Source organism: Otolemur garnettii, unplaced genomic scaffold (genome assembly GCF_000181295.1).
Source record: "Otolemur garnettii isolate 467f Iridium unplaced genomic scaffold, OtoGar3 scaffold00312, whole genome shotgun sequence".
NCBI classification, from domain to species: domain Eukaryota; kingdom Metazoa; phylum Chordata; class Mammalia; order Primates; family Galagidae; genus Otolemur; species Otolemur garnettii.
In genome coordinates this window covers 418075-428178 of record NW_003852707.1, presented here as the reverse complement: position 1 = coordinate 428178, position 10104 = coordinate 418075, and positions in this window count along the sequence as shown.

Here is a 10104-nt window from a genome sequence, read left to right as displayed (position 1 = left end):
AGCTGGCAAGAACACAGCCGGCAATAAAGGCTACCATTTATTATAAACGTAACGTGTACTCACTGCAAAAAAACAAATCGTACAAAATTGTGCGAAGCAAATAGTGGAGGCACCTACATCTTTCCACCCCTTCCCTATTCCCCATGGTTCAGTGATAGGAACAGTTTGAAATGTTTGCTTCCAAATACAAACATTTCATAGACATCTAATTTTCTTACATAAAAGAAATTACTCTTGCCGCTTGCTTTTCATTTCTAAGTCATAGACACCCAAATTTGGAGATGTGCCATAATTTCCTTAAACAGTCTCTTATGCAAGGACTTTTGTCCCTGTCTAGAAGGCAGATTCAAACAGCAGAATTTCTGGGCCAACGGGCACAATTCTAATTTTTGATGGGTAATAACACATCCTTTCCAAAAAGTCTGCATGAAAATACAACTTAGAAACAGTACCTTTACATGAAGGAGTGTGTCCAGACAAAAAAATTAAGAAGACAATACGACGCAGCTGTTGAATGTGTGGCTTTTATAAGAATCCACTTAATATTTGAGCTGTGTGACCCACGACATGTCACAAAATCTCTTCCCTTCTCGGTTTCTTCATTGGTTAAAGTGAGGATCCTGGCTCTTTCCTCCCAGGCAGCTGGGCACATTCACTAGATAATTCACGTTAAGGTGAAGAATCTGGAGAGCAAGTGTCAGGAGATCATAAGGAAGAACTTTCGTGAACTGTTGATGGCTTTAACATGTTTGAATCAGATTAGACATCTTCCCTGGAGCTCCAGAAAACAGGAGCTCCCACCACCACCGGGTTGAAGTGACATCGCTTCTTCCAAAACTAGCATGAATTCAGGGGACAGTAAATTATTCTATTTGGTGGGCTTTACTTAAGAAAAAGGAACGCACAATTATGAATTCTAAATTTGCTCCCGAGTCTTTGGGAAGAGCCATGAAAATGGAGGTCTCTGAAACTTGAGCTTCAGTAATTCCACCTCCAGATGAGTCACTCTGTGAGCTGCCTGGGGCTGAGAAATCACGGTCAGGGTCAAGGCAGCTTTACCAGAGGTCTAGAAATGATGTGAGTAAGCAAGTTTTTTTAATAGTGTTCTCTAGTTGACTCCTACTCTGGGTAGAAGTTGGGATTAGATAATCTTTAATAGCTCTTTAAATGCCTCCCTTCGCCTAGATCTGAGAGTTAATTTACCTCAAAATGTGTGTTGAGTGAGAGGAAAGAACATACTTTACAATATGTGCTATTTTATCTTAAGTAATCAATAGTTCCCAAAATTAAAGTTTCCTTTAGGAACAAGAATCGTGCGGTGATTACAGCACAATGGAAAACTGGAAATCAGACTCAAGAGGGACCCATGAGGATGAGAGGAGGACTTGAAGATTAATACGACAGAAGAGGAGGCAGCAGGGGCACGTCAAGGACATTTTGGAGACACAGAGATAGATTCTGACGCTTGAATCGTGGGGGTTTTTCTTGACCTTGTGGTAAGGAAACGTCTGGGTAAGAGTCGGCCAGTTGACCAGAATAAACCCCAGAAGGAGACAGTTGTAGAAATGGATCACGACCTCTAACTGTGGCTCTGTCACTAACTACTGGATCCCAGCTAGGTGCCCTAAGCTCTTAGCGGTGGTTAACAACAGCCCTGGGGCAAGCTCTGCGCTTAACTATTAGTTGTAGGATGGGGGCAAGTTACTTAATCTCTTCCAGAAAATAGAAGAAGCCAGACAGCAGTTTTCTCATGTGTAAACAGGAATGATTATACTTACTTCAGACAAAACGTGACTGTGAAACCAATTTAGCTAGTGTTCAAAGCATTCCCCATACTGCCCAGCACAAGCAGGCATTCAATAAATGTTAGGTGTATTTATTAGGTTTTTTGTTTGTTTATTTTTGTTTTTTGAGACAGAATCTCACTTTGTTGCCCTTGGTAGAGTGCTGTGGCTTCCCAGCTCACAGCAACCTCAAACTCTTGGGCTTTAAATGATAGTCTTGCCTCAGCCTCCCAGAGTGCTGGGATTATAGGTGTGAGCCACTGCACTCAGACTTTACTTACTCGTTTTGTAAAAAAAAATTATGGACATTTACTGGGCACTGAGGTTTAGTATGAGACACAATGGTGCTTCCGAACTGTACAAGATGAGGTCTTTGCCTTTCTATTAAGGGAAACAGTACACAATTATTTACAATTCAAGGCAGTATTTGCTAGTCACATATAACCAGTATGCTAAAGGTTTTTGTGATACAGAAGTGAGTTACCTCTGACTGAAATTATCAGGAGGTATTTTAGAGAAGAAGGCATTTTAGATGGCCTTCTAAAGATGGGCAGAATTTATAAAATGGAAATTTATGAGATATCCTGAAAGAAACACCACCCATCAGTGCTGAGCCTCACCCAATTTGTTGGGGCAACACAGAAATACACAGTTAACTTTGAAACAGCTTTGTTGAGGTATACTTATTAACAGCATAAAAAGAATTACACATATTTAAAATGTACAACTTGATAAGTTTTCATATATCTGCCTTATTACACTCACCGTAATGATTTTGAGATAATTCATTCCTTTTCATTGCCAACCTTTATTTTCCATTCATGGATTTATGATTGTTCATCCATTCTCCCATTGATGGACATTTGGGCTGTTGTGAGTTTTTGGATTTTGCAAGTAAAGCCGCTGTGAACACTGACACACAAGTGTTGGTACGGGCACGTGCTTTCTTTTTCTTGGATAAGCACCTTGAGTGGAACGGCGAAATCATATGTGGGCATATGTCTAATTTGTTAAGAAACTGTCCAACTGTTTTCTCAAGTGGGTATAACATTTTATACTTCCAGCAATAATGTATAAGAATTCCAGTTTCTCCATATCCTTGCCAGCACTTGATAGTTTCATATTTTCAGATTATCTGAAATCTGAAATGTTTTATAGATAGTTGTGAAATCTGAATTTTTTATACATAGTTGTATCTCATTGTAGTTTTAATTAATGTAGTTTTGCTAATGATTAATCATGTCATTAGCAAAATATAAACGTATCTTTTCGTATGTTTATTTGCCATTAGTAAACCCTCTGAACTATCTGTTCAAGGGGTGTGTAGTTATTCATAATATTCACATCTTATCTTTTAACATCTATGGAATCTGCAGTAACGTCACCTACTTCATTCTTGATATATATAATTTGTGTCTGTTCTCTTTTTTCAGTGTGGCTCAAGGCATATCAATTTTATCCATTTCCTCAGAGAACTAGCTTTGAGATTATTGATTTTCTCGCTGGATTACCACTTTATAAATTTCCTTGATTTCGACTTTTCTCTATTATTTTTTTCTTGTGCTGACTCTGGTTTTTTTTTTTTTTTTGAGACGGAGCCTCAAGCTATCCCCCTGGGTAGAGTGCCATGGCATCACGCTCACAGCAACCTCCAACTCCTGGGCTCAAGCGAGTCTCCTGCCTCAGCCTCCCAAGTAACTGGGACTACAGGCGCCTGCCACGATGCCCGGCCATTTTTTGGTTGCAGCCATCATTGTTGTTTGGCGGGCCCGGGCTGGGGATTCGAACCCGCCACCTTAGGTGTATGTGGCTGGCGCCTTAGCCGCTTGAGCCACAGGCGCCGAGCCCTGACTCTGGGTTTACTTTGCCCATTTTTCCTAGTTTCTTAAGGTGGAAGCTGAGGTCATTGATACAAGATCCTCCTTTTCTAATAGAGGAATTTAGTGCTATGAATTTTCCCTAAGTCTTGCTTTAGTGATAGTCCACAGATTCTCACATACTGGGTTTTAATTTTCATTCAGTTAAGAGGTACTTTCTAATATTCTTTTTAACTTTTTCTTTGGTCCATGGGTTACTAAGAAATGTGTTACTAAATTCCCCAATATCTGAAGATTTTTCAGAGATCTTTTAGGTATTGACTCCTAAATTAGGAGTCTCTATAGTGATGTGAGAGCATTCTTTGCATCATCGAATGTTTTAAATTTTTAAGAATTGTTTTATAACCCCGAGTACGATGTATTTGATGTTCATGCTGCTTCACAGTAACTGCCAAGGCCCACTGAAGTGATGCAAAGGGCCCATAATGGCAGCCTGCACAGACAGTGGGTCTCACTGCAGAAGAATGCTGAACTTGGGCTTCATGGATTTTTACAGCAGGCAAAAGGAAGACTCTTCTTTGTTTGGAGTGGATATCACCTGGCCTGTCAAGGTTACACATTGCAAATACAACCCTGGGAAATGGTGTAGGTAGAAGAGCTGTCAGGGTCCTAGCATTTTTAGCATACCAGCAAGAATCTTCAGGGAGATATAGACCCTACATGGAGATTGTCTTTTTAACAAACTCATTGAAGTTCGTTTTATTCTTTGGATTGCATTTTTATTTCTGTGTCTCATTTTGGATATTGTCTACTCCCATGCTTTTCTTTTATTAATTCAATTTAATTTTATGTTTTGAGACTGAGTCTCACTCCGTTGTCTGGGGCTAGAGTGCAGTGGCATCATCATAGCTCACTGCAGCCTCAACTTCCTGGGCTCAAGCAATCCTCCTGCCTCAGCCTCCCAAGCAGTTGGGACCACTCGGACCACAGGCACACACTGCCATGCTTGGCTAAATCTTTCTGTTTGTTTGTTTGTTTGTTTGTAGAAACAGGTCTTGCTCTTGCTGAGGCTGGTCTTAAAGTCCTAGCTTCCATCCATCCTCCTGCCTTAGCCTCCCAAAGTGCTAGGATTATAGGCATGAGCCAACTGTTATACATTCAAGTTCACTAATCTTTTCTTTTCTGATGTCTAATCTTCCCTTAATGCCATTTTGTGTATTCTTCGTCCCAGATATTTTAGTTTTCATCTCTGGAAGTTTTGAGTCTTCAAAAAACAAAAAAAATCTTGGGCAGTGCCTGTGGCTCAAAGGAGTAGGGTGCTGGCCCCATATGCCAGAGGTGGTGGGTTCAAACCCAGCCCTGGCCAAAAACTGGAAAAAAAAAAAAAACAACAAAACCGAAAAAACTTCCATGTCTATGTTTCAGTTTTTGAACATATAAAATATTGCCTTATTAGCTCTTTAAATATCCTCATCTGTTAATTCTCATGTCTGTGTCAGGTCTGGGTCAGTTTCAATTGTTTTATATTTTCATTATCATGGGTTGTATTTGCCTGTCTCTTTGTATGCATGGTAATCTTTGATTGGATGCCAGATATTGTGAATTTTTTTTTACCTGGTCAGGGGCTGGATATTTTTGTATGCTTATATTCTTCTTTTTTTTTTTAATTGTTTGGGATTCATTGAGGGTACAAAGAATTAGGTCACACTGCATTTGTTAGGTAAAGTCCCTCTTATAATTGTGTCCTGCCCCCAAGAAGTGTGCCATACACCGGGACCCCATCCCCTCCCTTCTTCCCTCTCCCTGCTCCCTCATTTCCCTATCCCCCTAATATTAGATCACCTATGCAGGGGTCCTCAAACTTTGTAAACAGGGGGCCAGTTCACTGTCCCTCAGACCATTGGAGGGCTGAAGTGCAGGCCCCGGACGAGTCGGCTGCTAAGCAGGACAGGCAGCAGTGGCAAAAACACCCGGCAGGCTGGATAAATGCCCTAGGTGGGCTGCATGTGACCCGAGGGCCGTACTTTGAGGACGCCTGAATTCTACTGCCTTCATATGAGAATTGAGTACATTGAATTCTCCTTTCTCCATTCTTGTAATATGCTTATAAATATTCTTGAGATTTGTTTTGTGATGTCGTTATTTGGAAACAGATTTGACCTTTGGGTCTTGCTTTTATGATTAGTTAAATCAGTTTAGAGCAGTGCTCAGTCTAGCACTAATTATTCTGTGCAATTAAGGCAAGACCTTTCTATGCATTCTGCCCACTGTTCTGTGAATTATGAACTTTTCCATCCTTGCTGGTGGGAGCAGGCACCCACCCACCTGGCCCTGTGTGAACGCTGTGCACTGCTGCGCCCTTAACCCTTTCTGTTCATTCTTTCAGAAGAATTCTCTGATTACTACTCTGCTGAATACCTAGGTGGACACCAAACATGCCCAGAGTTCTTTCTCTCTTTATGTGGTTCCTCTCCTCTCCGATACTCTTTGTACTTGATCTTAGCCAAAGGGCCAAGAGGTGATGCTCTCTGATACTCTGAAGACTAGCCTCCTGATCTCCTAGATTCTAAGCTTCATCTCAACTGAAGGCATCCGGTCTGCCTCAATGCCATGGCTTGGAAACTCCCTCAAGGCTGTAAATCGAGGCAATCATGGTGCTCACTTCACTTGTTTGCTATCATTAGGATTACTATTCTTTAATGCTGGATGCCAAGTGTCTTGAAGACTATTGTTTCTTATCTTTTGTTTTCTTTTGGGGTTTGGGGTTGTTTCAGGAAGAAGGATGATCCTAGTTCCCATTACTCTACCTCGGCCAAAAGTGGAAGTTCCCTTACTCATTTCCTTCCCTCCCTCCCTTTCTTCCTTTCCACAGAATTTTATTTTTGTCACCCTCAGTAGAGTGCTATGGCATCACAGCTCACAGCAACCTCAAACTCTTGGGCTCAAGTGATCCTCTTGCCTCAGCCTCCTAGAAGCTGGGACTACAGGTGCCCACCACAATGCCTGGCTATTTTTAGACACAGGGTCTTGCTCTTGCTCAGTTTGGTCTCAAATTCCTGAGCTCAAGGAATCCACCCCCTTGGCCTTCCAGAGTGCTAGGATTACAGGCATGAGCCACCATGTCCGGGCTTACTAATTTCTTCACTCTGGCCATTACTTCTTCAAGTTTTTTCTGCTCTCTCACTTGAAGGACTCCAGTTACTTTGATATTAGGCTGCTTAAGGGTTTCTCGCAGCTTACAGATCCTTTGCGCATTATTTAAAAATCTTTTTTTCCTCCATATGTTTCATATTGGATTTTTCTAATGCTGTGCCTTGAGTTCAAAAAGAGTATATAAGTCTTTTTTATGCAATATCCGCTCTGCAGTTAAGAATTTAGTGTGTATTTTTAATCTCCGACATTGTAGTTTTCATCTCTAGATATTAAATTTGGGTCCTTTTTATCTATCCTCCATTTTTCACCTGGCATGTTTCTCCTCTAGCTTCTTAAAGATATGCAGTAATAATTCTTCTTTTAATGTTCTTTTCTACTAATTCTATCCTCTGTGTCAATTCTGGATAACTTTTGATTGATTGTTCTTCTCATTATGTATGAATCATACTTTCTTGCTTCATGCACACCTGGTAATATTGATAGGTGGCACGAATTGCAAATTCTACCTTGTTGGGTATTGAATGTTTTCATATTCCTATAGATCAGCACTTCTCAACTTGTGGGTCGCGACCCACAGCAACTGTATTAAAGGGCCGTGGCATTAGGAAGATTGAGAACCAGTGCAATAGATATTTTTAAGCTTTATCCTGGGATGTGATTAAGTTACTCAGAATTAATTTGTTTTTTTCAGATCTTGATTTTGAGGTTTTTCAGACAGGGCAACAACATTTAATTAAGAGCTGATTTTCTGGGTAGTGCCTGTGCTCAGGGGGTAGGATCCTGGCCCCCCTATACCAAAGGTGGTGGGTTTCAACCTGGCCCCAGCCAAAGTGCAACAAAAAAATAGCTGGGTGTTGTGGTGGGCACCTGTAGTCCGAGCTACTCGAGAGTCTGAGGCAAGAGAACTGCCTAAGCCCAGGAGTTGGAGGTTGCTGTGAGCTGTGACCCCACAGCACTCTACCAAGGGTGATAAAGTGAGAGTCTGTCTCTAAAATAAAAAGAGCTCATTTTCAGGCTGGGTGCGGTGGCTCATGCCTATAAGCCTAGCACTCTGGGAGGCCAAGGTGGGTGGATTGCCTTGAGCGCAAGAGTTCGAGACCAGCCTGAGCCAGAGCAAGATCTAGAAAGGAAAGAAAGGAAGGAAGGAAGGAAGGAAGGAAGAAAAGAAAGAAAGCCAGGCATTGTAGCGGCGCCTGGCTACTGGGGATGCTGAGGCAAGAGAATCGCTTGAGTCCAAGAGTTGGAGGTTGCTGTGAGCTATGATGTGACAGTACTCTATTGAGGACCACAAAGTGAGATCCTGTCTCTAAATAAATAAATAAAGGGCTGATTTTCCTCCCAGGTCTGAGTACGGTTGCTTGAAGCTTTGTGAATTATAAGGTTTTCCACGCTGGCTGATGGTAATAAGAACTATTCTTGAGCCTTTATGAGTTCCAAGAATTATTCCTTCTATTTCTTTTGGGACCTTCTTTCTTTCCCTTCAGCGTCATCTTCTCCCATGCAGTCACTGGCCAGATTCCAGGGGCACCCTGCAGATCTCCAGGATTCTCTCCCTGTGCAGCTCTATCCTCTCCTGTAATTGGCCTTTGCAAACTCTGACACTTTGGTCTCTCTGAGCTCCCAGTTCATGCCCGGGTTCACCTTTATTGCATCTTAAAAATTTTGTCTAGGCAGTAAGCTGGGGCAATTGAACTACTCAGGTCATTTATTTCTTGCCTCTCAGGGCTCGTGGTCCTCTTTGCCTGATGACTAATGTCTTAAATACTTTCGCTTTACATATGTTTTCCCAGATTTTAGCTGTTTCAGGGAGGATGGTAAATCTGGTGCTGTTTATTTCTTCTCTGGAAACTGAAGTCTTCACAGCTCATTTTTGCAGACTAACACCATAATACTTTTTATGATCGTTGATCCAGTTTCTAATAATTAAACTGTATTGATAAACTTGTTCAGAGAGCATGATGCTAATCCAAAATGTAAACTTTAAGTTTTAAATTTAAATCCTAAGCCAATGAGCTCAGTCACTGTTTTCAGGGATGCTTCTTCCTTCAACAAATATCTGAGCACCTACTATGCAGTGGACACACTTCTAGCTGCCAAGGATTACAATGGTGGACCAAACAAAATCGCTGCCCTGGTGGTGTTTATATCCTGGAGAGAATGTTTTGAAAAGCAGGGCACAGTGTGGCTAACATGCCTGTAATCCTGGCGACTTGCAGGCTGAGGTGGGAGGATCACGGGAGCCCAGGAGCTCCAGGGCACAGAAAGCAATGCCTACTAGCCTGGGTGACAAAGACAGACTCCATCTCAACAAAGGAAGGAGGGAAGGAAAGGAGGGAGGCAGGGAGGGAGGAAGGAAGGAAAAATTCTAAGGAACAATAATAAATCCAGGCATACTTTCAGCTTGAAACATGTCTTCAAGTTAGTATTCCCAGCTGGGTGCCAGTCTATGGGCCGGTGGGTTTGAATTCGGCCAAGCCAGCTAAACCATGACAACTACAACAACAACAAAATAGCCGGGCATTGTGGCGGGCACCTATAGTCCCAGCTACTTGGGAGGCTGAGGCAAGAGAATCGCTTAAGCCCAAGCGTTTGAGGTTGCTGTGAGCTGTGACACTACAGCACTCTACTGAGGGCGACATAGTGAGACTGTCTCGGAAAAAAAAAGTTAGTATTCCCGAATCACAAATAATTCTGCAACATCTGTGGGCGACTTTTATTCAGTTCCGATATAAATTGGAGGCAGGCACCCCTGGCGACCAGCTCACATCTGATGCCTAACGCAGAGGGTGATTCACAGTAGGTGCTTAATACATACTTGATTTACTATTTTCAGCCTGTTCTTTCCCAGGGTCCTCGTTTTTTTGCTTCCTGGGAGGGCACAGCTGATAATGAAGAGGAAGACAGCACCACCAGGGTGAAAAGGCCCAAGCGTTACTTACACCTGGAGATGGACATGCAACACTGGCTGGCTGCTGGGCTGTTCTCTTAAATTTACTACTGGCCGGTGAGAGCTGACACTTCCTGCCTTTGATCTGGTTCCTGTCATTTCAACATGATTGACCCACATCCTTTGCCTTGATTGCCCCAAGTGGGGGCAGGGAGGCCAGAAAAAAAGAGATTCTGTAGCTGTAAAACTTTGTGTGTGTGTGTGTGTGTGTGTGTGTGTGACACACAGAGAGAATCTCGATTCAAAGAAGAGAATATGTAGAAATATATGGAACACACGAATATGCAAACGACACTGGGGAAACTCGGGTGCGCTGGGGGTGGTCGGGGCCGCGTTCTCCCACCCCCCGGGGCTCCGACCCAGGCGCGGGCGGGTCATCCCGCGCCGCCAGCCAGAAGGCAGC